The 26,670-nt window shown below is 39.0% G+C and overlaps 1 long non-coding RNA gene across 7 annotated transcripts in view; it reads right to left on the reverse strand.

Annotated features, from left to right (window-relative positions):
- The window catches only part of LOC112585561, a 385,559-nt gene that overhangs the window by 164,525 nt on the left and 194,364 nt on the right, over positions 1 to 26,670 (reverse strand). For 2 of the 7 annotated variants that reach the window (XR_006551650.2, XR_006551643.2), the window contains one exon: positions 7,673 to 8,078. The exons of the other annotated variants lie outside the window; for them this stretch is intronic. This is a non-coding gene — a long non-coding RNA (uncharacterized LOC112585561). Of the gene's footprint in view, positions 1 to 7,672; positions 8,079 to 26,670 lie in introns of those variants that run through there. 7 annotated transcript variants of the gene reach the window in all.

Below are 26,670 nucleotides of genomic sequence, written 5' to 3' on the forward strand. Positions count from 1 at the left end.
CCAGCTTTCAAAAGGCAGCATTGTTTCCTCCTTCTCATTCTCCACCTGCACATTCCACAGGCTAATTGCCTGTATTATTAGAAGTCACCTTACTTAATCAAATTTAAATGTTCAGACTCTATTTAATTGAAGGCTCTATAGCTCTAACCAAATGTGATAGGTTATTACTTACTTGCTAATTTGGGGGTTGGATTAATCAAGCCTGAATTGGATTTTCTCTTTCCAAAATAATCCCTCTACTTTTCCTCTACCCTGTTTTGAAATTTTAAGTTCTCAAATATTTAGTTTTTGTACTCAGACTGGACATCCTTCCTTTCAACCCACTCCACAACCCCTGGCTGCCCCTCTCAGAGCCTTATAACCTATGACCCACCTCCAATACAGCATGGCTACCCCAACTGAGTAGTTCTCCTAAAATTCACCACATTACCTAAAACTCTCCACAGAGGAGTCATGTCCTTGGTATGTACTTCCAATGCTTTGAGATTCAGAGCTCCACAGGAGGTCAGACTTTCATGTTTACTCTCGAGCAACCCCCTGTGTCTTTCTCCTGAGCCACCCACAGAAATGGCTATCCTCCCCTAAGACCATCACCAGCTCCTTTTCTGCTGTGTTCAATTTCCAACTAAAGACAGAGAACTCTTCTTTCCCTTTTCCCCAATGGCTGCTATTCTCTCTTTTTGATTTACTAAACTGTTGCTAGGAAATTGCCATTTTCTTCACAGTTGGCTAAGCAGTGAGTGAGAAACTAGGCCAGGCACTGTAGGAGTCAGACATATCCCCCACTGGCTGGAGTTCATAGCCATGTAGTGGTGTGGGGGGTGGGGGGGACAAGGATATAAACAAACAAGGATGATGCAATATAGGCTGGAAGGAGTGTGTCACAGAGGTGGAAGCACCAGTGAAGACAGGATTCTTTCTTACTGGGGAATTAGCAACAGGGCCTCAGGGATGAGGAGGCACTGGGACTGGGTCTTGAAGGATTCAGAGAGAAGGGCATTCCATGTAGAGGAAGAGAGCTCAGAGCTAGCATAAGACTAGCTCCCAACTCATGCAGATGGAAGGAACTGGGCAATAATACACAATGAAGAAGTCAGATCAAGAGGAATTTTGAATGCCAGAGAAGCTCCCTTGGTTACAGGCCTGTCGTGAGTGGCTTTGCCAACCAGAAATTCCAGAAATGTTGTCATACTTCCCTGCCATAACTCAGGAGGAAAGCACCTGAAAGGAGTCATTCGATGCCTCATCTTAGGAGGAGTACTAAAAGCAAGTAATCAGTCATTCCCTTGAAAGGAAAAGCAATGTATTTATATTCCTTTGGCGCATCAGAATTTTTTTAAAAAAATTAAAAGTTAAATACCCCATAAGATAATTAAAATTCAATTCCATCTTATGTTAGCTACAGAGTAAAGAACTGATCAGCCTTGGGAATCGTTTCTTAAGAGAAGTATCACATAGGCTTCATCTTAGATCATTGGTTTTCTGTTTATAATCTCTATTAAGTGGCACATCCACTTCACAGCTCGTCACCACTCGGCTCCTGGGCCCCACATCTTGCCATTTCTAGCACAAACTTCACCTTCACTCCAATTGCATATTCCCAAGAGTTTAGACTCAATTTCTACTTGACTGTTGGCATACCAGTCATATACCATTTACCACGTCCAAACCCAAGATCCTTTTTCTACAAATCACTTTCCCCTCCATTTTCTTTTTCAGCATTTCAACCATCCTTCTGCAGTCACTAGCTATTTAAAATCTCAAGATTATTTTTGATTCATATTATCCCTGATACCTTATCAAATAAAAAAGCCAATCAATTCTCATCTCAACCTCCTTTTGTCCCTATTTTCACAGTCTTTGATTCAGGATCACTGGGGCAGTTTTCTCATTGGCTTCCCTGACTCTAATCCAACCTGCCACATTGCTGCCAAACTAATCTTCTTTAATATATCACTTTCATCATGCTGATTCCCTGCTCAATAATCTTAGATAGTTCCCTATTTCAGATGCAACCAAAATACAGTGAAAACCCACTAGGAAATTTCACAGATGGCTGTCTTCTCTTGAGTGGCAGGTATTATTATCCCAGTCATATTAATGATGAAAATCAAGGCTCCAAAATATAAGTTGCCTGAGGCTAGCAACAGTAGAGCCAGGACTACAACCATTCCTTTGGGTCCCACTCCAGTGCTTTGTCTTAATGGAAGTTTGTCACTCCTATGCTTGATTTTCATAATCTCTATAATCTCCCTTTGCCTCATTTAACCCATTTTATTTTTTCTAATTCCCCAACACAGCCCTCCCTTTGGCCAGCCTTGGCTCCTCATTGCTTCTCAGTATACCTACCTCATTCTCGCTTCTCCATGACTTCCCTTGGGCATACTCTAGTTTTTTGTAGACTCTGGGGCATACCTTAAGCCCTACCAGGGAGTCTCTGGTGATTTCCCTAACAATGTCAACCTTTCTCAGTTGGATTCCTATAGGAATTTTGCTCCAGCAGTGTGGCTCACAGCCTGAGGATAAGCATCCATGGGATAGACATGGGGAGAATTCATGGGTTACGGATTCCTATATGGACCAAAGTATATACTAAATTATATGCAACTCACAAGTACTTGCTACTGTTTTTTTCAAAATAAGTAGATACCATTAAGGCTTCCCCTGGTGGCTCAGATGATAAAGAATCTGCCTGCTGTGAGGGAGACCTGGGTTTGATCCCTGGGTTGGAAAGCTCCCCTGCAGAAGGGAATGGCAACCCACTCCGGGATTCTTGCCTGGAGAATCTCATGGCCAGATGAGCCTGGGCTACAGCCCATGGGATTGCAAAGAGTCGGACACAATTGAGTGACTGACACTTTCACTTTCATTTTCATTAGACTAATAAAATACACAATTTGAAATAATTCATATTTGTTTTCTGCTATATGTATTTTTCTAATTTCAAGTACTACACACAGATCAACTATCAGATAGAGTCTGTGAGATATTTAACATTTAAAAAGAACCTTTAATCTCAATAAGGTTGGAAACCACTGGTCTAAACACCTAAGTGAATACAGTCTTGTTGGTTTCCAATTGTACACAATCTTTAATCTTGTAAGACCCCATGAGGCCTTTAAAGAGATTCTTATGAGATACAGAAAAACTAAAGCATACTTCTAAATCCTACAGCACCTCACCCAAACTGATACATGGTGTGTGTTCAACAAATACTTGTTACAAGCTTCTTTCAGACAATTAAGTGTAATGGTATACATGAGAGAAATTCAGGCGTATTTGCTAAATTGTAGGCTAAAAAAAGCATGAAAAAATATGATTCCATTCCTTATTGATTGCCCAAACAGTGGAGCTTTCTACTCTTTGTTGCATTCAGGGCCATCTTATAAGGATTTTGGTGAAAACCCTAGTTGTCACTCTTTATTGAAAAATAAGAGATTATTAGCAGACAGATTTGAGGATGAGAACTATGGATTGATTAACACTACCTGATCTATAAATACTCAAGTCTCCCACTTCTGTTTGTAAAGCAGAGATCAGAGATAAGCCTTGAAGGAAATCATTTGAATTTCCCATTCCCACACAATATCAAGATCACAGAATGATGGAACTCTTTCAACTTACAGCTCAGTTTTCAAATCTAGTTTTATCGCAGGTTCAAATTAAGATCTGGATATGTCACAGAGCTACACAACTGCTACAAGATAGGTAACACTTTACCTCCCTCTGGGTAGAGGATTGAGGGAAAATTCTGGCATAGGTAAGAAAATTCCTATGGTAGAATAATGGTTCATTATACAACATTATTAATAAAATTTTCCAAAAAAATAGTTTTCCAAATAATTGAAATTTATTCATTTATAGTTTCAAATTTTTTATATTAAAATTTTTAATATAAATTATTCTAAACTATATTTCATGATGATTTACATGAAACAAATGATAATGAAAATAACTCTTCCTTGAAGCTCATCATATTGGCTATCAATGATTTTATACAACTCAGGTATATAACAGGGCTTTTTGTCCATGTATTAAGTGGCCTCAGACTATTACACACTTAGAGCTGTGTAGGATTAAAAACTGTTTTATCCTAAAATAATTTTAGACTTAATTAAAAGTTGCAAAATAGTATAGAGAACCTCTACATACACCCTTCACCCAATTTCCGCAATGCTATTATCTTAAAATAACCACAATGTAATCATTAAAAACAGAAATTTAATATTAGTACAATAAATATCATGCAACCTTATGCAAATTTTACCAGTTTTTCCACTAATGTCCTTTCTCTGTTTCCGGATCCAACCCAGATTCTCACACTGTTTGTTTTGTCTCCTTGGTCTCCTCCAACCTGTGGCAGCTCTTCAGCATGTACCTGTTTATCATGATCTTACCACTTTTGGTGAGTACTGGTTAACTATTTTGTAGAATGTCTTTAAATTTTTCTGGCTTTTCCAGTGATTATATTGGGACTTTTGGGCATACATTTTTGGCAAAAACACAACAGACGTAAGACCATGCCATTTCTTTGGTACATCAGGGACCATGACGCAATGTATCTTATTACTGGTGATGTTAACTTTGATCATCTTTTGGGTGGTGTCTGCTGGGATATTCCAAGGTCCTTCCTCCCCTGTGGTAATTAATAAGTATTTCTCTGATTTGTTAATACAGTTTTCCAACTCTTTACTCAGAGCGAGGCATTGGAATTCACTCCGTGTGCTTACCTCTAGTAAGGTGGCTTTGTAATCTGTTGTAGTTAAAATCAGAAAAAACTTGTTGTCAGAATTCTGGGAGAATGGCATTGAAACATGTAAAATATCATGTATGAAATGAGTTGCCAGTCCAGGTTCGATGCACGATACTGGATGCTTGGGGCTAGTGCAGTGGGACGACCCAGAGGGATGGAATGGGGAGGGAGGAGGGAGGAGGGTTCAGGATGGGGAACACATGTATACCTGTGGCAGATTCATTTTGATATTTGGCAAAACTAATACAATTATGTAAAGTTTAAAAATAAAATAAAATAAAAAAATAAAATAAAAGAAGTGGGCTCTGGGCAAAGGTTTATTGCAGATTCTTAAGGAAAAAATTTTTTTTTCTTTTTTGCTACTTAGACATCCTCTGTGGTTACATTCATGCTTTTGGTTCTGATGTTTTCTATATAGAATCTATATTGATAATACTTCACTTAGGAGGAATCACATATCAGACATTATCTTAGTGGCACTTAAATATCAGATAAAGATATCCAAAAACTTAGAAGTGGAATTAACACAAATTAATTTACTAAATGCATATTCCAATTCAATAAGCAAATTTATAGTCCCTTCCCAGTAGTTACACAAGAACTCAAAATAGAAAGAGTTGGGGGCGGGCAATTAATTCTGCTTACATTTAATAATTAGATGTAAACAGAATTACATGTGACACGCACAAACCAAAAACTGCCTCACAGTGACACGAATGTTAAATTATTCCCTTCACATCTCTACACTTAGGCTCCAAGATTCAAATCACTTAGGCTGAAGAACTAACCAAACAATCAAGTCTTCATATTCCATCTTCCCAATGCATCTGTACCAGAAGAATCTTACTGAAAGGATATTCACGATGTTGTCAAACCCATCCCTCTGTGTCTAGGCAGGATTTCACTGCAACAGTTTATAAAAGGAAGCTGTGTGCCTTATCTCTAAATCTTTCAGAGAACAGTCCTTTCTTACTATGCTCCTCAAATATTTCCTTTTCATTGAAAATATCCATGTAGATTAAACATACTTTTATCTACATGAGATATATTTAAAAATACAGTATATGTTTACCATATATTTAAGATCTTTTTATAGGTTTCCACCATTTTAATTTGATGAGGGTGAGATCCAGCCCATTCTTCTTGTTTTATATAATGAAATAAGAATCCAAACATTTCTCAAAGAGCATGTCCCCCCCCCAAAAAATGTGATTCATGGTTCTCTCTTTCTTACACACAGTTCTTAAAAATGATTGAGTCACTGTTGCTCTCTTGTTTAATCTGATAATTATGCAAGCACTAAATCTTACATTGGAGCAGAAAATGTTAACACACATTGAAAAACCAAAAAGCGTAGAACTATAATCTGTATGATAAAATGCATTACTCTGTTTAAAAGGATTGTTTTACAGATGCAATTAACAATCAGCGATCATACAGTTTAGACCGGTGTTTTGATGCCATCTGTTGGAATAAGTCCTCTCACTCTCTGGAATGAAGCTATAATTTTCAGCTTACAGTTTCATTAAGCAACACACAGTATAACAGTTCCCCAAAGAAGAGAAATCCTAAACACTTTCAGTTTTATAGTCTTCCATAAACATGTAAGTATGTTGCTGAAATTTTTCAAAAGAAAAAGAATTTAGAAAATTAACAACATGACCACAGATTACTGTTTTATTTTACAGTCTTAAAATATCACCAACAGTTCAAACAGCCAACAATGGTTATCTAATTTTAGTTTCAATATCTGAAATGTGACTTCCATCCTTATAGCCCATTGATGATTTTTGTTAACTTAAAAACATGCTTGCCCTGTGCCTAAACCAGGTATGTCATAATGGCAGTGATAAAAGTTAACAAATAACCTGTCCATTAGAACACATTCCTGTTTGTTGTTATTAGCTTATTAAATGCCAAACCAAATATTTGGGGTCAGTTAATACACTAGGGGGTGCTAGTTCTCTACATGTACACATTTACAAACCAAAACTTTTCCACAATTAATATTTGGGAATTATAAAAGTTGACCTAAAATTCTAATAGAGTATGTAAGTTGCATGCTACACATGAAGAAAACAAAAAAGAAAAAAAAAAGAACTCATTAAAATTGCACTATGAATTAAACAGCAAGAGTCCAAGTAGGAGTGCAATTTTACATTCTAAGAGGTAAGATTGATATGGTCTTGTTTCATGGTTCAGACATCAGTTGCTAGTATCAAACAAAATCTGAAATGAAAGTCACAGCTTTTCACAAAGTACAGTATCAGCCCTGGATTTCTTAATGCTATCTATTATATCTATGGTGTTCCAAAAGAAATATAAAGCAAAACCACCAGGGAGAAGAGGTTTCTTTACTAAATTTAGACAACTTATTTGAGATTCTCTTCCTTTGATATACCATTCAAACAGTGCAAATGAGAAGAAGTCACCATTAAGATCTGAACTTATGCTCTATAGTAGGCTGGTAAATTGCCTCATGTAACTAATGGCTCTCTCTGTTATATCTTAGAACATCTGCATGATGAAAGTACTTACATACACACACACACCCCACCACCACCAGTATAAAGAAGAACCAGGTTTAATTTTTGAGAGCAGCATGTGTGATAAGTCTCTTCAGTGATGTCAGATTCTTTGTGACTCTATGGACTGTAGCCCACCAGGCTCCTCTATCCATAGGATTTTGGAGAATACTGGAGTGGGTTGCCATGCCCTCCTCCAGTGGATCTTCTAGACTCAGGGACTGAACCTGTGTCTCTTACCTCTCCTGTATTGGCAGGCAGATTCTTTACCACTAGCGCCACCTGGGAAGTTCCTTTTAAGATCAGAATCCAGTCCAACAGGGACACTATCCAAAATTCCACTTCATATGTAGTGGGGAAGGAGTATTTTTTTCTTTGTTCTTTTTGGGTTTAATTTTCCTTCTTTGAGAAGACTAGTCAGTAGGACTCCAGATATATCCAGATTCAGGTAAAGCATATTAACCTACAGTTTTCCACCTTCACAAGATGAGTTGAATTTCAAGAAACTTTCATCCAAAATAGGGGCCCTGCCATCTCCTTTGTCAATTGTCAGGATCTACTTCAACTTCATTTTGCTTCCTCATTTTCCCATTCCACCAAACATCGTGCATTCATCTATTCTCCCCATATTTTCTTTGTACAGTCAGAAATATTCCAAAACGTTTCTCCCAGATTTCCACATTTCCTGTCTGCTGAATACACTGGGAGTAGATAGTAGATTCTATAGACTTGTCATATGTTGCTTGCAGTGGGATGTTTCATATCCCGAAGGAGTTTCTTCAGAACACTTTGATATTATGCTAAAGAATATTTAAAAATATTTATATAAAGTCATATTTTTGGATTACCTCCCAGCACATCAACCCACAACTATAAGCAGGAATAGGGCTGTCTGTTTCATAAACAGAAACTCAAACACAATATTTCACTTTTGATATTCCATCAACACACACAGTCAGGACACAGCACCTGAAATATATGAACTATAAGCCAAGACCCTCAGAGGAGTATTGAAGGATGTTTTGCAATGATTTTGGAGAATCCTAACCTGAGACCACCATCTATTATTTTATTTATTAATTTATCTCCTCCAAACTGCCTAGTAGCACTGACACAGCAAATACACAGATATTTCAAATGTGCATTTAAAAGGTCAATTTCCATGGGTTCACTCTGAGTCACAACAGAGGTTTATCAGATATATCAAGGTTTTACCCTTTCTTTAAGGATAGAGGCCAAATCTAGTATTGTTTATACCTTAGTATACGAGATGAAGGCAAGAAAATGGTTTTTAAAATAGTAGTAATTATTAATTAGAATTGTTAATGTCTACTGACAAACAATAAACCTTGTTATTTTGTATGTGGATTATAGAATATTAGAGTTAGTAAGGAACTCAAAGTCATTCTATAACTCCCTATCCCCAATGCATGAATCTTCCTTACTGTCAAAGACAAACAGCATTCTTGTTTCATCTTACACCCCTCTAATCACAGAACATCACTGCCTTATTAATAAGGCATAATATTAGGCATAATATGACTAATAAGGCATAAAGCTTATAGTCAGAAAGCTGTGCCTTTTTACTAAGTTGATGCCTATCTTCTTACCATCTCTTTATATTGGTCAGGTTATTCTGTGTATCAGAATTATCTTTGAGTCTGTATTGCCTGTGTTCAATTTCCCATTCAGACTTTTATTAGCTTCATAACCTCAGATAAGTTAATCCCTTTGTCCTTCAACATAAATTTAGAATTTGACCACTCTTACCTCCATGGTTGTCACTACCGTCTCTAGTTTCCAAATCAGTTTTCCAACCCCACAGATCTATTCTCTACATGACTGCCAAGAGTCATCCTATTCATATTTGGTCAAACCAAGTCACTATTCTGATCAAAATCATGTGAAGACTCCACATTTAATTCAGAGTAAAAGTTCAAGTCCTCACAACAGCTTACAACGTCCTCCACACTGCTCTGTCTGGCTGTGCTGATACCCTCCCACTTTCCCCTCAGTCACTCAAGCAGCTTTAGCCACACAGATCCACTGCTCCTGGACCACAAAAAGCACACTCCTGCGCTTAGGTCTCTGCTCTCACTGCTTCCATCACCTGGAACCCTCCCCCGGTCTACAGACCTGCCTGCCAATGTGGCTTCTTCTTCAAGTATTTGCTTAAATTTCACTTTCTCACTGGGACCTATTCCAGGTCCTTGATTTAATAAAGATGAAATAAAATACCTCTTCACTAAGATAAACTTAAGGACAGAGGCTTTTGTATATTTTGTTCACAGGACTTTGCATATAATAGGCATTCAGTAAATGTTTGTCCAGCGAGTAAATGAATTTGAGGGTACAGCACTTAAAACAGTGGCTAGTAGCAGTAGTAGTGAAATCGCTCAGTCGTGTCCTACTCTTTGCGACCCCATGGACTGTAGCCTACCAGGCTCCTCCATCCATGGGATTCTCCAGGCAAGAGTACTAGAGTGGGGTGCCATTTCCAAGGGTGATAAATATTCATATAACTATTATTAGTACTGAGGTAACTGCTATTAGTGCTTCCATTGCTGCTTTTTTTTTTCACTCATTCATTTATTCAATCACCTGTTTGCTTTTTTTTTTTTTTTTACTTTACAATATTGTATTGGTTTTGCCTTGTTGCCATTCTTACTCTTATCTGAAGTAGTCCTGTCTGCTTCTGAAGCTATAGTTACTAAAAGCCTTTGATCTATAGGGTCAGATCACTTTCAAACTCCTGGACTAATCAAACAAAGTTGGTACCTTATAAAAAGACCAATCTTTGGAACTGTTCCTCCTTTCAGTGTGGGTGAATCCACAAAGCTTACTCTTCTAAAGCACCCTCTCCTAATTCTTCCTGGGGCACATGTCTGGCCACCTTTCTCATTTTCTCTTCATACTCCTAGCACTTTCTGGGACAACCCTGAACCCCAGGCCATAGGGGGCTAATTTTAAAATACATTATTGTGTTACCATTTGTCAAAGGAGACACAAACAGTATAAATGCAACATGCATGATAATTCAAATTATTGCTGCTGAATTGCTGATTAGTGATACATGTGATTTCTAAACTACCCCCCGCCCCCAATTCAAACTAACCTTGCCATGTGATAGAGACTAAATAAATATTTGTTGAAAACGGAAACAGATCCAAGGATATAGTAAATGAAGAGGAGGTTGCCAGAGAGGAGAAAGGTTGGGGGAGGAGTGAAATGGGTAAGGAAAATTAAGAGGTACACATTTTCAGTTATAAAATAAGTCACCAGAATGAAATGCACAGCATGGGGAATCTAGTCAATAATATTGTAATAACTTTGTATAGTAACAGATAATAACTGGAATTATTATGGTGATCATCTTGCAACATATAGAAATACTGAATCACTATGTTGTGCAATGGAATAAATAGTGTTATAGGACAATTATACTTCAATAATAAATGGATAGATAATAAATATTTTAAAATGAATGAATCCTCAAAAATGACAAAAAATTAATGTTTATTAGAATTACTTCTAAAATTATATATTTTAGGCTTAAAAAATTACTTTTAATATTAAATATATCACAAAAAATATTAATTATCCTTAAGTAAAATTTATTTATTTGTTTTTCAGTAACAGGTTTTTAAAAATTTAAATTTATTTTAATTGGAGGCTATTTACTTTACAACATTGTATTGGTTTTGCCATACATCAACATGAATCTGCCACGGGTGTACACATGTTCCCAATCCTGAACCCCCCTCCCTCCTCCCTCCCCATACATCCCTCTGGGTCATCCCAGTGCACCAGCCCCAAGTATCCTGTATCATGCATCAAACCTGGACTGGAGATTCATTTCTTATATGATATTATACATGTTTCCATTCCATTCTCCCAAATCATCCCACCCTCTCCCTCTCCCACAGAGTCCAAAAGACTGTTCTATACATCTGTGTCTCTTTTGCTGTCTCACATACAGGGTTATTGTTACCATCTTTCTAAATTCCATATATATGTGTCAGTATACTGTATTGGTGTTTTTCTTTCTGGTTTACTTCACTCTGTATAATAGGCTCCAGTTTCATCTACCTCATTAGAACTGATTCAAATGTATTCTTTTTAATGGCTGAGTAATACTCCATTGTGTATATGTACCACAGCTTTCTTATCCATTCATTTGCTGATGGACATCTAGGTTGCTTCCATGTCCTGGCTATTATAAACAGTGCTGCGATGAACATTGGGGTACACGTGTCTCTTTCAATTCTGGTTTCCTCGGTGTGTATGCCCAGCAGTGGGATTGCTGGGTCATAAGGCAGTTCTATTTCCAGCTTTTTAAGGAATCTCCACACTGTTCTCCATAGTGGCTGTACTAGTTTGCATTCCCACCAACAGTGTAAGAGGGTTCCCTTTTCTCCACACCCTCTCCAGCATTTATTGCTTGCAGACTTTTGGATCACAGCCATTCTGACTGGCGTGAAATGGTACCTCATTGTTGTTTTGATTTGCATTTCTCTGATAATGAGTGATGTTGAGCATCTTTTCATGTGTTTGTTAGCCATCTGTATGTCTTCTTTGGAGAAATGTCTGTTTAGTTCTTTGGCCCATTTTTCAATTGGGTCATTTATTTTTCTGGAATTGAGCTGCAGGAGTTGCTTGTATATTTTTGAGATTAGTTGTCAGTTGCTTCGTTTGGTATTATTTTCTCCCATTCTGAAGGCTGTCTTTTCACCTTGCTTATAGTTTCCTTTGTTGTGCAGAAGCTTTTAATTTTAATTAGGTCCCATTTGTTTATTTTTGCTTTTATTTCCAATATTCTGGGAGGTGGGTCATAGAGGATCCTGCTGTGATTTATGTCGGAGAGTGTTTTGCCTATGTTCTCCTCTAAGAGTTTTATAGTTTCTGGTCTTACGTTTAGATCTCTAATTCATTTTGAGTTTATTTTTGTGTATGGTGTTAGAAAGTGTTCTAGTTTCATTCTTTTACAAGTGGTTGACCAGTTTTCCCAGCACCACTTGTTAAAGAGATTGTCTTTTCTCCATTGTATATTCTTGCCTCCTTTGTCAAAGATAAGGTGTCCATAGGTGTGTGGATTTATCTCTGGGCTTTCTATTTTGTTCCATTGATCTATATTTCTGTCTTTGTGCCAGTACCATACTGTCTTGATGACTGTGGCTTTGTAGTAGAGCCTGAAGTCAGGCAGGTTGATTCCTCCAGTTCCATTCTTCTTTCTCAAGATTGCTTTGGCTATTCGAGGTTTTTTGTATTTCCATACAAATTGTGAAATTATTTGTTCTAGCTCTGTGAAGAATACCGTTGGTAGCTTGATAGGGATTGTATTGAATCTATAGGTTGCTTTGGGTAGTATACTCATTTTCACTATATTGATTCTTCCGATTCATGAACATGGTATATTTCTCCATCTATTAGTGTCCTCTTTGATTTCTTTCACCAGTATTTTATAGTTTTCTATATATAGGTCTTTAGTTTCTTTAGGTAGATATATTCCTAAGTATTTTATTCTTTTCGTTGCAGTGGTGAATGGAATTGTTTCCTTAATTTCTCTTTCTATTTTCTCATTATTAGTGTATAGGAATGCAAGTGATTTCTGTGTGTTGATTTTATATCCTGCAACTTTACTATAGTCATTGATTAGCTCTAGTAATTTTCTGGTGGAGTCTTTAGGGTTTTCTATGTAGAGGATCGTGTCATCCGCAAACAGTGAGAGTTTTACTTCTTCTTTTCCAATTTGGATTCCTTTTATTTCTTTTCTGCTCTGATTACTGTGGCCAAAACTTCCAAAACTATGTTGAATAGTAATGGTGAAAGTGGGCACCCTTGTCTTGTTCCTGACTTTAGAGGACATGCTTTCAATTTTTCACCATTGAGGATAATGTTTGCTGTGGGTTTGTCATATATAGCTTTTATTATGTTGAGGTATGTTCCTTCTATTCCTGCTTTCTGGAGAGTTTTTATCATAAATGGATGTTGAATTTTGTCAGAGGCTTTCTCTGCATCTATTGAGATAATCATATGGCTTTTATTTTTCAATTTGTTAATGTGGTGAATTACATTGATTGATTTGTGGGTATTGAAGAATCCTTGCATCCCTGGGATAAAGCCCATTTGGTCATGGTGTATGATCTTTTTAATGTGTTGTTGGATTCTGATTGCTAGAATTTTGTTAAGGATTTTTGCATCTATGTTCATCAGTGATATTGACCTATAGTTTGTGTGTGTGTGTGTGTGTGTGGCATCTTTGTCAGGTTTTGGTATTAGGGAGATGGTGGCCTCATAGAATGAGTTTGGAAGTTTACCTTCCTCTGCAATTTTCTGGAAGAGTTTGAGTAGGATAGGTGTTAGCTCTTCTCTAAATTTTTGGCAGAATTCAGCTGTGAAGCCATCTGGACCTGGGCTTTTGTTTGCTGGAAATTTTCTGATTACAGTTTCAATTTCCGTGCTTGTGATGGGTCTGTTAAGATTTTCTATTTCTTCCTGGTCCAGTTTGGAAAGTTGTACTTTTCTAAGAATTTGTCCATTTCTTCCATGTTGTCCATTTTATTGGCATATGATTGCTGATAGTAGTCTCTTATGATCCTTTGTATTTGTGTGTTGTCTGTTGTGAGATCTCCATTTTCATTTCTAATTTTATTGATTTGATTTTTCTCCCTTTGTTTCTTGATGAGTCTGGCTAATGGTTTGTCAATTTTATTTATCCTTTCAAAGAACCAGCTTTTGGCTTTGTTGATTTTTGCTATGGTCTCTTTTGTTTCTTTTGCATTTATTTCTGCCCTAATTTTTAAGATTTCTTTCCTTCTACTAACCCTGGGGTTCTTAATTTCTTCCTTTTCTAGTTGCTTTAGGTATAGAGTTAGGTTATTTATTTGACTGTTTTCTTGTTTCTTGAGGTGTGCCTATATTGCTATGAACTTTCCCCTTAGCACTGCTTTTACAGTGTCCCACAGGTTTTGGGTTGTTGTGTTTTCATTTTCATTTGTTTTTATGCATATTTTGATTTCTTTTTTTATTTCTTCTGTGAGTTGTTGGTTATTTAGAAGTGTGTTGTTCAGCCTCCATATGTTGGAATTTTTAATAGTTTTTCTTCTATAATTGAGATCTAATCTTACTACATTATGGTCAGAAAAGATGCTTGGAATGATTTCATTTTTTTGGATTTACCAGGGCTAGATTTACGGCCCAGGATGTGATCTATCCTGGAGAAGTTTCCATGTGCACTTGAGAAAAAGGTGAAATTCATTGTTTTGGGGTGAAATGTCCTATAGATATCAATTAGGTTTAACTGGTCTATTGTATCATTTAAAGTTTGTGTTTCTTTGTTAATTTTCTGTTTAGTTGATCTATCCATAGGTGTGTGTGGGGTATTAAAGTCTCCCACTATTATTGTGTTATTGTTAATTTCCCCATTCATACTTGTTAGCATTTGTCTTACATATTGCAGTGCTCCTATGTTGGGTGCATATATATTTATAATTGTTATATCATCTTCTTGAATTGATCCTTTGATCATTATGTAGTGTCCTTCTTTGTCTCTTTTCACAGCCTTTGTTTTAAAGTCTATTTTATCTGATATGAGTATTGCTACTCCTGCTTTCTTTTGGTTTCTATTTGCATGGAATATCTTTTTCCAGCCCTTCACTGTCAGTCTGTACGTGTTCCTTGTTTTGAGGTGGGTCTCTTGTAGACAACATATATAGGGGTCTTGTTTTTGTATCCATTCAGCCAATTACCCTTAAGTAAAATTTAAAGTCAAGCTACAGATGGTAGAGAAAAGTAGGTTTCTATCTACAAGCACACAGTGTTAGTTTTGCCTTGTAGTAAGGAGTCATGGTTCAGGTACTGTTGAAGCCTGACTTGAAGAATTTTGAGCATTACCTAGCTAGCATGTGAAATGAGCACAATTGTACAGTAATTTGAACATTCTTTGGCATTGCCCTTCTTTGGGATTGGAATAAAAACTGACCTTTTCCAATTCTGTGGCCACTGCTGAGTTTTCCAAATTTGCTGGCATATTGAATGCAGCACTTTAACACCACTTTAACAGTACATGAACCGAGAACTTCCAGATGTACAAGCTAGATTTAGAAATGGCAGAGGAACCAGAAATCAAATTGCCAACATCAGTTGGATCACAGAAAAAGTAAGAGAATTCCAGGAAAAAAAAAAAACAAAACATCTACTTCTGCTTCATTGACTATGCTAAAGCCTTTGACTGTGTGGATCACAACAAAACTGTGGAAAATTCTTCAAGATATGGGAATACCAGACCACCTTACCTGCCTCCTGAGAAACCTGAATGCAGGCCAAGAAGCAACAGTTAGAACCAGACAGGGAACAATGGACTGGTTCAAAATTGGGAAAGGAGTACATCAAAACTGTATATTGTCACCCTACTTATTTAACTTATATGCAGAGTACATCATGAGAAATGCCAGGCTAGACGAATCACAAGCTAGAATCAAGAGTGCCAGAAGAATATTAACAACTTCAGCTATGCCGATGATACTACACTAATGGCATAAAATGAAGAGGAACTAAAGAACCTCTTAATAAAGGTGAAAGAGGAGACTGAAAAACCTGGCTTAAAACTAGACATTGAAAAAAATCAAGGATCATGGCATCCAGTCCCATCTCTTTAAGGCAAATAGATGGGGGATAATGGAGACAGTTATAGACTTTAGACACTTGCTCTTTGGAAGAAAAGCTATGACAAATCTAGACAACATGTTAAAAACTGGAGACATTACTTTGCCAACAAAGGTCTGTATAGTCAATGCTATGGTTTTTCCAGTAGTTACATGCAGATGTGAGAGTTGGACCATAAAGAAGGCCGAGTGCCAAAGAATTGCTTTCAAACTGTGGTGCTAGAGAAGACTCTAGAGAGTCCCTTGGACAGCAAGGAGATCAAACCAGCCAATCCTAAAGGAATCAACCCTGAATTCTCATTGGAAGAACTGATACTGAAGCTGAAGCTCCAATACTTTGGCCACTTGATGCAGAGTTGACTCACTGGAAAAGACGCTGATGCTGGGAAAGACAGAGAGCAGGAGGAGAAGGGGGCGACACAGGATGAGATGGTTGGATGGCATCATTGACTCAATGGACATGAGTTTGAGCAAACTCCAGAAGATAGTGAAGGACAGGAAATCCTGAAGTGCTGCGGTCCATGGGGTCACAAAGAGTCAGACATGACTTAGCGACTGAACAACAAGGAGTCGTGGTACTAATTCTCCATGTTTTTACCTTAAATGCATGATTACTTTGTTTTAGACATCTAAGGAAAAAAAGATGTTTCAAATTACTGGTTCCCTCTTTTACCATAAATTTCATCCTACCTAAAAGAAATAGGTCTGTTTGGCACATTACAGGCACACGTAATATGTGAGTGCTCAGTTGTGTTTGACTCCATGTGATTCCATGGACTATAGTCCACCAGATTCCTCTCTCCATGGATTTCGCCAGCAAGAATAGTGGAGTGGGTAGCCATTCCCTTCTCCAGGGGATTTTCCTGACCCAGGAATTGAAACTTTTTGTCTCTTGTGTCTTCTACATTGGTAGGCAGATTCTTTACCACTGTGCCACCTGGGAAGTCCTAATTTGGCACATTAGTGATCAAAATATACCACCTGGAAACTTCTTCTATGTGTCCTCACAAATCCCCTGGAAGAGGGCATGGCAACCCACTCCAGTATTTGTGCCTAGAGAATCCCCATGGACAGAGGAGCCTGGCGGGCTATGGTCCATACTGTCACAGAGTCAGACACGACTGAGTAACTAAGAACACCACTGCTGCTGCTGCTGCTAAATCGCTTCAGTTGTGTCTGACTCTGTGCGACCCCATAGATGGCAGCCCACCAGGCTCCCCTGTCCCTGGGACTCTCCAGGCAAGAACACTGGAGTGGGTTGCCATTTCCTTCTCCAAAGCCATGAAAGTGAAAAGTGCAAGTGAAGTCGCTCAGTCATGTCCACCTCTTAGCGACCCCATGGACTGCAGCCTACCAGGCTCCTCCATCCATGGGATTTTCCAGGCAAGAGTACTGGAGTGGGGTGCCATTGCCTTCTCCAAAGAACAGCACAGCACAGCACAAATAGAATATTTATAAGATTGAAAAGAACATGATCATCATAAAGACAGGAAAACAATAGACTGTGAAGACAGTGAAAATAACTGATGGTGGGGAATGTTTCTGTCGAAAAAAACAAGTCATACAGGGAAATAATTACCTTCAGATATTTGAAAACATCATTTGTAAAAAAAAAAAAAAAAGATAAAACAAAAACAGATTTAATGTGACTCTAGTCAGAAATAAGTCCAATGGGAAGAAGTTACAAGACAGAAAATTATAGCTCAATACTAGAAAGATCTATAAAATAATTAATATAGGCCAAATATAAAATTGGGTGGCTTAGAGATCAAAAGTTTTCTGTCACTGGAGAAGTTGAACTAAAGGCCAGAGTTTTAGTTTGCATTAGCTTACCAGGGCCACCATAATAAGATACCACAGACTGGGTGGCTTAAACAACACAAATTTATTTTCTCACAGTTCTGGAACCTAGAAGTCCAAGATCAAGGTGTCAACAGGACTGGTTTCTTCTGAGGCCTTTTGACATCTCTCTGTGTCCTCACATGGCCTTTGCTATGTGCATGCACAATCCTGGTGTGCCTCTATATGTCTCAGACTCTTCTTGTCAAGATACGAGTCAGATTGGACAAGAACCCACTCTAATGCCTCATAGTAACTTAATACCTTCTTTAATGGCCCTATCTCCAAGTACAGTCACATTTTGTGGTGTTGGTGGTTAAGACTTCAACATACGAATGGAGGAGGCACTAATGAGTCCATAATATCACCCCTTCCAACATGTAAAAGAGACACTGTAGCAGGTGGTGGGGAAGGGGTTTTGCTAGATATTACCAAGGACCTACCTTCTAACTCTAAGGTCAGAAACCTATGGTACATAAACACAGTAAAATCTCATTTATTCAAAGTCTGATTCTCTTTCAGCAAGTGATTTGCCATTTACAATAGGACTGCTTCATTATCCCGGGTAAATAGCATCAGCTAGGTGTAAGACAGTCTGATTTAAACTGCTGTTTGTTTTGTACAATTAGTATTAACATATAATTTCAGTGATATTATTTGAAAATTATTACTATGTATATATTCATAATAAAGATTTTTTAAACACAGGAAAATAGTTGTCCACTATTCTCTCACTTTGCCAACAAAGATCCATATAGTCAAAGCTATGGTTTTTCCAGTAGTCATGTATGGATATGAGAGTTGGATCATAAAGAAGGCTGAAGACTAAAGAACTGATGCTTTCAAACTGTGGTATTGGAGAAAACTCTTGAGAGTCCCTTGGACAGCAAGGAGATCAAACCAGTCAATCCTAAAGGAAATCAACCCCGAATACTCATTGGAAGGACTGATGCTGAAGCTCCAATACTTTGGCCACCTGATGTAAAGAGCAGACTCATTGGAAAAGACCCTGATGCTGGGAAATATTGAAGGCAGGAGAGAAGGGGACAGACAACAGAGGATGAGATGGTTGGATGGCATCACCAACTCAATGGATATGAATTTGAGCAAACTCTGAGAGATAGTGAAGAACAGGGAGGCCTGGCGTGCTGCAGTCCCTAGGGCTGCAAAGAGTCAGACAGGACTGAATGACTGAACAACAAATTTTGTCACCTATGCCAGTGAAAGTCTTCATTCTGTATTTTCTTCTCATTACCTATAAGCATGCATAACATACTGAGAACAGATAGTGAAAGAATTGAGTACTAAGGAACTCAAAACCTTTTACAAAGGAAGCAGCTATAGGAATTGGGAGGGATTTGAATGAGATGGGATGGAGAAAGTCTAGGAATGGGTCAAAACTCTCAAATCTAGATTAACTGGAAGGATGGCAAGTATTTCAACATTTGATAAATATCAAAATATAAGAACTACAAAAACTGAAAATAAAACCAATTTAGCAAAGGCAATGTTTATGAGTGAGCATTGTTATGTAAGCAAATCTGCCTGCCCCCTAAATTCTGCCCTTAAGCTGTTGGCTCTTCAGACTTGGGGTTGGGATTAGATAAACTGAGGGAGCATCAAAAGGTGACAGCCTTCAAGGTGCCATCATCCTGCTGCTCTCCTAATGCTCTGGATGTATTTCAGTTCAGTTCAGTCGCTCAGTCAGTTGTGTCCGACTCTTTGCGACCCCATGAATCGCAGCACGCCAGGCATCCCTGTCCATCACCAACTCCCAGAGTTCACTCAGACTCACGTCCATTGATTCAGTGATGCCATCCAGCCATCTCATCCTCTGTCATTCCCTTCTCCTCCTGCCCCCAATTCCTCCCAGCATCAGAGTCTTTTCCAATGAGTCAACTCTTCTCATGAAGTGGCCAAAGTACTGGAGTTTCAGCTTCAGTATCATTCCCTCCAAAGAAATCCCAGGGCTGATCTCCTTCAGAATGGACTGGTTGGATCTCCTTGAAGTCCAAGGGACTCTCAAGAGTCTTCTCCAACACCACAGTTCAAAAACATCAATTCTTTGACGCTCAGCTTTCTTCACAGTCCAACTCTCACATCCATACATGACCACTGGAAAAACCATAACCTTGACTAGATGGACCTTTGTTGGCAAAGTAATGTCTCTGCTTTTGAATATGCTATCTAGGTTGGTCATAACTTTTCTTCCAAGGAGTAAGCATCTTTTAATTTCATGGCTGCAGTCACCATCTGCAGTGATTTTGGAGCCCCCCAAAATAAAGTCTGACACTGTTTCCACTGTTTCCCCATCTATTTCCCATGAAGTGATGGGACCAGATGCCATGATCCTCGTTTTCTGAATGTTGAGCTTTAAGCCAACTTTTTCACTCTCCTCTTTCACTTTCATCAAGAGGCTTTTTAGTTTCTCTTCACTTTCTGCCATAAGGGTAGTATCATCTGCATATCTGAGGTTGTTGATATTTCTCCCCGCAATCTTGATTCCAGCTAGTGCTTCTTCCAGCCCAGCGTTTCTCATGATGTGCTCTGCATATAAGTTAAATAAGCAGGGTGACAATATACAGCCTTGATGTACTCCTTTTCCTATTTGGAACCAGTCTGTTGTTCCATGTCCAGTTCTAACTGTTGCTTCCTGACCTGCATACAAATTTCTCAAGAGGCAGGTCAGGTGGTCTGGTATTCTCATCTCTTTCAGAATTTTCCACAGTTGATTGTGATCCACACAGTCAAAGGCTTTGGCATAGTCAATAAAGCAGAAATAGATGCTTTTCTGGAACTCTCTTGCTTTTTCCATGATCCAGTGGATGTTGGCAATTTGGTCTCTGGTTCCTCTGCCTTTTCTAAAACCAGCTTGAACATCTGGAAGTTCATGGTTCATGTATTGCTGAAGCCTGGCTTGGAGAATTTTGAGCATTACTTTACTAGCGTGTGAGATGAGTGCAATTGTGTGATAGTGTGAGCATTCTTTGGCATTGCCATGCTTTGGGATTGGAATGAAAACTGACCTTTTCCAGCCCTGTGGCCACTGCTGAGTTTTCCAAATTTGCTGGATGTATTTAGCAGCAACTAAACTCTTCCCTGGTGGCTGAGCTGGTAAAGAGTCCACCTGAAATGTGGGAGACCTGGGTTCAATCCCTGGGTTGGGAAGATCCCCTGGAGAAGGGAACGGCTTCCCACTCCAGTATTTTGGTCTGGAGAATTCCATGGACTGTTTAGTCCATGGGGTCACAAAGAATCAGACACGACTGAGTGACTTTCACATCACAAACTCTCAAAGGAGCTCTCCTGGTATGGCTCAGCAGTAAAGAATCTGCCTGCAATGCAGGAGATGTGGGTTCAGTTCCTGGGTTGGGAAGATCTTCTGGATGGAAGCATGGCAACCCACTCTTGTATTCTTTCCTAGAAAAATTCCATGGACAGAGGAATTTGGCAGGCTACAGTCCATGGGGTCACAAAGAATCTGACAAGACTAAGTGACTGAACATACACACATGCACATATACACTCACAAATGAACATTAAATATTACCAGCAAGTATCATCTTGTCCTTGCAAAAGTAAAATTTCAAAAACAATATCCCTCAGTCAACAAAACCATGAAGGTTTTCATCTATAATGAGAATGAAATCCCTGATTGCTGGATAGAACATTGCAGGGATCAGATAGGATAATATAAGCTAAAGTTCTTTGTAACCTTGAAGTCAGACCTCTGGGTTCAAATCCTGGCTTTGCAGCTTATTAGCTCTTTAGTCTTGGGCGAGTTATCTAACCTCTCAGTGCTTGGTTTTTCATATGCAAATAGGGAAAGTAATTGAACCAACACTCAGAGATTGCTATGAGGAATAAATAACATGATTATATATAAAGTACTTGGCACACCACCAAGCATCTAGTAAATTACCAATAAAATATTAGTTATTAATTAGCTTAAAATTTAGTTTGGGAACAAGATAGATATAGTTAGTTAGTTAGTTCAGTTGCTCAGTCGTGTCCGACTCTTCACAACCCCATGAATTGCAGCACTCCAGGCCTCCCTGTCAATCACCAACTCCCGGAGTTCACTCAGACTCACGTCCATCGAGTCAGTGATGCCATCCAGCCATCTCACCCTCTGTCATCCCCTTCTCCTCCTGCCCCCAATTCCTCCCAGCATCAGAGTCTTTTCCAATGAGTCAACTCTTCTCATGAAGTGGCCCAAGTACTGGAGTTTCAGCTTCAGCATCATTCCCTCCAAAGAAATCCCATGGCTGATCTCTTTCAGAATGGACTGGTTGGATCTCCTTGAAGTCCAAGGGACTCTCAAGAGTCTTCTCCAACACCACAGTTCAAAAGCATCAATTCTTCGGCGCTCAGCCTTCCTCACAGTCCAACTCTCACATCCATACATGACCACAGGAAAAACCATAGCCTTGACTAGACGGACCTTTGTTGGCAAAGTAATGTCTCTGCTTTTCAAAATGCTATCTAGGTTGGTCATAACTTTCCTCCCAAGGAGTAAGTGTCTTAATTTCATGGCTGCAGTCACCATCTGCAGTGATTTTGGAGCCCCCCAAAATAAGTCTGACACTGTTTCCACTGTTTCCCCATCTATTTCCCATGAAGTGATGGGACTGGATGCCATGATCTTTGTTTTCTGAATGTTGAGCTTAAGATAGATATAGATGATAGCAATATGCACACTATGTATATATGTATATACACACACTCAATATATATGTGTGTGCACATATACATACACTGTGTACATACAGTAATAAATGAGAAAAGTCACATGTGTAAACAAAGTCAATGTCTGGGTGGGTGTACTAGATAGAATCTTGCTATTTGACATATGCAGGAAACCATTTAGGATATGAGTATCTGATGTGGGAAGTAGTTTTGTTTATTTGCCTATCTTTCCTCTAAAGTGAGACATTCTTGAATGTAAGGGTCATATCTAGTTCACCATTTAATCCTCAATGACCAGCACATTACTGATACATACACAGCTCTAGTAAATATTTGTTGAATGAATGCAAGAATAAATGAATGTAAGAAAAGGTAGGAAGTATATACTGGAAACAGAGAAGAACACTGTGTGCCCAGAGCAGGAAGTTAATATAATAATAACAGTAGTTACAACTTAATAAACTTTCAAGTAAAAAAGCCTGTACCAGAAACCAAATTTTGACTATCAGAAAAGAAAGGTAAGGGAGCAGAAAGGAAAAAGACTGAAACATTTTTTGCAAAGAGATATTTATACTAGTATAAATGATCTCCTGATTCTAGACCCACCACTCTCAATATCATCAGCAGTTCCCTGCAATTTTGGGAACTCAGGAATCTCCCCACTGGAGAACTCTAGAACTAAGTGTCTATGAAAATCAAGGGCTTCCCATACTTCCTTTTCAACCAAAAGGAACAATAACTACAAAACTTTTATATTTAGAAACTTTAGTTAATCCTGTAATACTAAAGGGGAATCAACTAACACTCCTCCCAGGTGGGCATACATCTCATTTTATAACATCTCTTAAAGAGGATCTGCCACAACTTCTAATGTTGATGATTGTCTTCGTTGCCAGGAAGTGATTTTGTTTCTCCAGTAAAGCACTATTGATCCTCTTGGGACAAACTTTAAGAGCAACCAGTCATTCTATTCTTTGAAAGAGTTCATCTCTTATTTTTTAAACATCTTTTAATATGTGCTCTCTTTTCTTTTCCAAGTTAAATAACATCCGTTCCTTCTACGATTCCTCTGAGGTATTTGTAATATTGCTTTATTTCTCCTATGGCTTTCCAATAACCTCTCCAAATCTTTATGCACCAGGGGATGAGCCATTGTTTATGTCTTGTTTCTTCTGACCTTCAGTTCAGGACTCATCTTGCAATGGGACTACCTCTAAGGTACTTTGCAGTAATTAGGAAAAGATGCTACTCTCTGGGCAGATGATTTTAAAAATGTTACCCTATGAGTTGCCATGTGATCCAACAATCCCACTCCTGAGCATATATCCAAGACAAAAGTATAATTTGAAGAGATATATGTATCCCTATGTTCATAGCAGCACTATTTGCAATAGCCTAGACATGGAAACAACCTAAATGTCCATCAACAGACAAATGGATAAAGATGTGGTATACACACACACACACACACACAATGAATGTTACTCAGCCATAAAAAATAATGAAATAATGCTATTTGCAGGAACATGGATGGACCTAGAGATTATCACAGTAAGTGACATAAAACAGAAAGAGAAAGACAAATACCATGTGTTATGACTTATATGTGGAATCTAAAACTTGACACAAATGAACCATCTGTAAAAGAGAAAGACTTGTGGTTGCTAAGGGGAAAGGATGGTGGGGATGGAAGGATGGGAGTCTGGGATTAGCAGGTACAAACCAGTATATACAGGATGGATAAACAATAAGGTCCTTCTGTATAACACAGGGAACTGTAGCCAATATCCTGTTATAAACCATAAGGGAAAAGAATATGAAAAAGAATATATATATATATATATATATATATATATATATATATCTGAATCATTTTTTCTGTATAGCAGAAGTTAATACAAGATTGTAAATCAACTATACTTAAATAAAATTTTTTTTTTAATGTTCCCCTCTGGAGAGGCCAATTAGAAGCGGGATCTTGAGAGTGAATAAAAAGGTACCCCTTGCCTGTTCCTTGGTCAGGCACCTTCGTACACTGAACAAAACGAGAAACCACACCAGCAGCCTTGCCTTTGAGACACCTGTATTATACAAAAAATAGGATTTTTTTGCATAATTTATGGGTATTATAGAGCACTGTTCTTTTGGAAATCACACTCTTTCATCTTTCTCTCTCCCCCTTTTTTTTAAAGTGTAACCCAGTGTCCAAGGTGGTAGAGCAGGAAGATCCTAATCTCACCTCCTCCCATGAGCACAATAAAATTAACTATTTATAGAGTAACTATTGATGAGAAAGACAAGAATACTGGAAGAAAGGATATTCTACAACTAAAGATAAAGATGGAACCATAGTAAGATGGGTAGGAGGAGGAGAGACACGGTATGGTCCAGACACGTGTGGGATGAGCCACCCACACGATTGCAGAGGTTTTCCCTAAGAAGAAGTTGAAGCTGCACTTTGGGCTCCTCAGCCCAGGGGTCCTGCACCAGGAAGAGGAGTCCCCAGGTCATTTGGCTTTGAAGGCCAATGTGGCTTTCTTTCAAAAACCCGAGGGATGTGGAAAATAGAGACCTCAGTCTTAAAGGGCACCCGCAAAATTTCACACCCTCCAAAACTCAGGGCAGAAGCAGTCATTTGAAAGAAGTCTGAGTAAGACCCATGTGCTGAACTTGGAGAGCCTCCCAGAGAGGTAGGAAGCAATTGGAGCTCACCCTGGGGACATAGACAGTATTGGCAGTCATTCTGAAAGCTCTGCTGCTGCCAAGTCGCTTCAGTCGTGTCCGACTCTGCATGACCCCATAGACGGCAGCCCACCAGGCTACCCCGTCCCTGGGACTCTCCAGGCAAGAACACTGGAGTGGGTTGCCATTTCCTTCTCCAATGCATGAAAGTGAAAAGTGAAAGGGAAGTCGCTCAGTTGTGTCCGACTCTTAGCGACCCCATGGACTGCAGCCTACCAGGCTCCTCCATCCATGGGATTTTCCAGGCAAGAGTACTGGAGTGGGGTGCCATTGCCTTCTCCATCTGAAAGCTCATTCTACCACAAAGACACTGGTTCTAAGAAGCGCAGTTTTGGAATCCTCCTTGTAGTGTATTAGTACCAGGATCTGACCCTATCCACCAGCCTGTTAGCACCAGTACTGGCACACCTCAGGGCAAACAGCTAGGCAGGCAATACTTAGTCCTGCCCATCAGCAGACTGACTCCAGCTATGGGATGCTTGGTCCCTGCAGCCAGAGACCCTAGGCCCTTACTCTGCCCAACAGTAGGACAGCCTAGCCCCAAGACGAGCCTCACCCATCAGTGGGCAAGAATAGCCCAGGGATCCAGTGGGTCCTGACCCTGCCCATCAGCAGGTAAACAGAAGGTCCAGGACCACCGCAGGCCAACAGTTTGCAATGTCAGGACACAGGTTGCCCACCGGCCTACTGGCACCAGCTCCTAGACATCTTGGACCATCCAGCCAGTTGCCCTGGGACTCAATCCCACATACCAGCCGGGTGACATGAGGTTTAGGACACTGAAGGCCCCACAGCCAGTTATGTTAGGAACCAGATTCACTCATCAGTGGCCAACACTAGATCTGAGACTCCTGGCCACACAACAATCCACCCCAGAACCTGGCTCTGCCCACCAGTACTAACCCCAGAACACCCCAGGGCTTTGTAGGCAGCCACCTCACATCAGGCAGGGTAACCAACTAGATCAGGAAATCTGTCCCTGCCACATGCTCGTGCATATGTATACATACCCATATGCACACGTGTGTGCGCACACACACACACACAGAGCTCCCAATACTTTCTTGGTGATCTGTGCTATATTTAAAATGGATAACTGACAAGGACCTGCTACATACAGCACATGGAACTCTGTCCAGTGTTATGTGGCAGTCTGGATGGGAGGGAAGTTTGGGGGAGAATGGATACATGTATATAAAAAGTTAAAAAAATATGAAATGAATCCATAGATCACCAAATGTTTTAGGAAAACAAAGAAGTCAGAGAGCAGCAATTAAAAGTGAGATAAGAAAACTATTGCATCCATGAAATAAGACCAATAAAGAGCTCTTGAAATCTTGAAAAACATGACAGCAAAACTTCAACAAGATGTTTAGGAGATATAGTTGAAGAAATCTTCCAGAATGTAGAATAAAAAGATAAAATAATGCAAAAGTAGGAGAGAAAACATAAGAAAAAT

The sequence above is a fragment of the Bubalus bubalis genome, chromosome 1 (genome assembly GCF_019923935.1).
Source record: "Bubalus bubalis isolate 160015118507 breed Murrah chromosome 1, NDDB_SH_1, whole genome shotgun sequence".
Taxonomy (NCBI): Eukaryota; Metazoa; Chordata; class Mammalia; order Artiodactyla; family Bovidae; genus Bubalus; species Bubalus bubalis.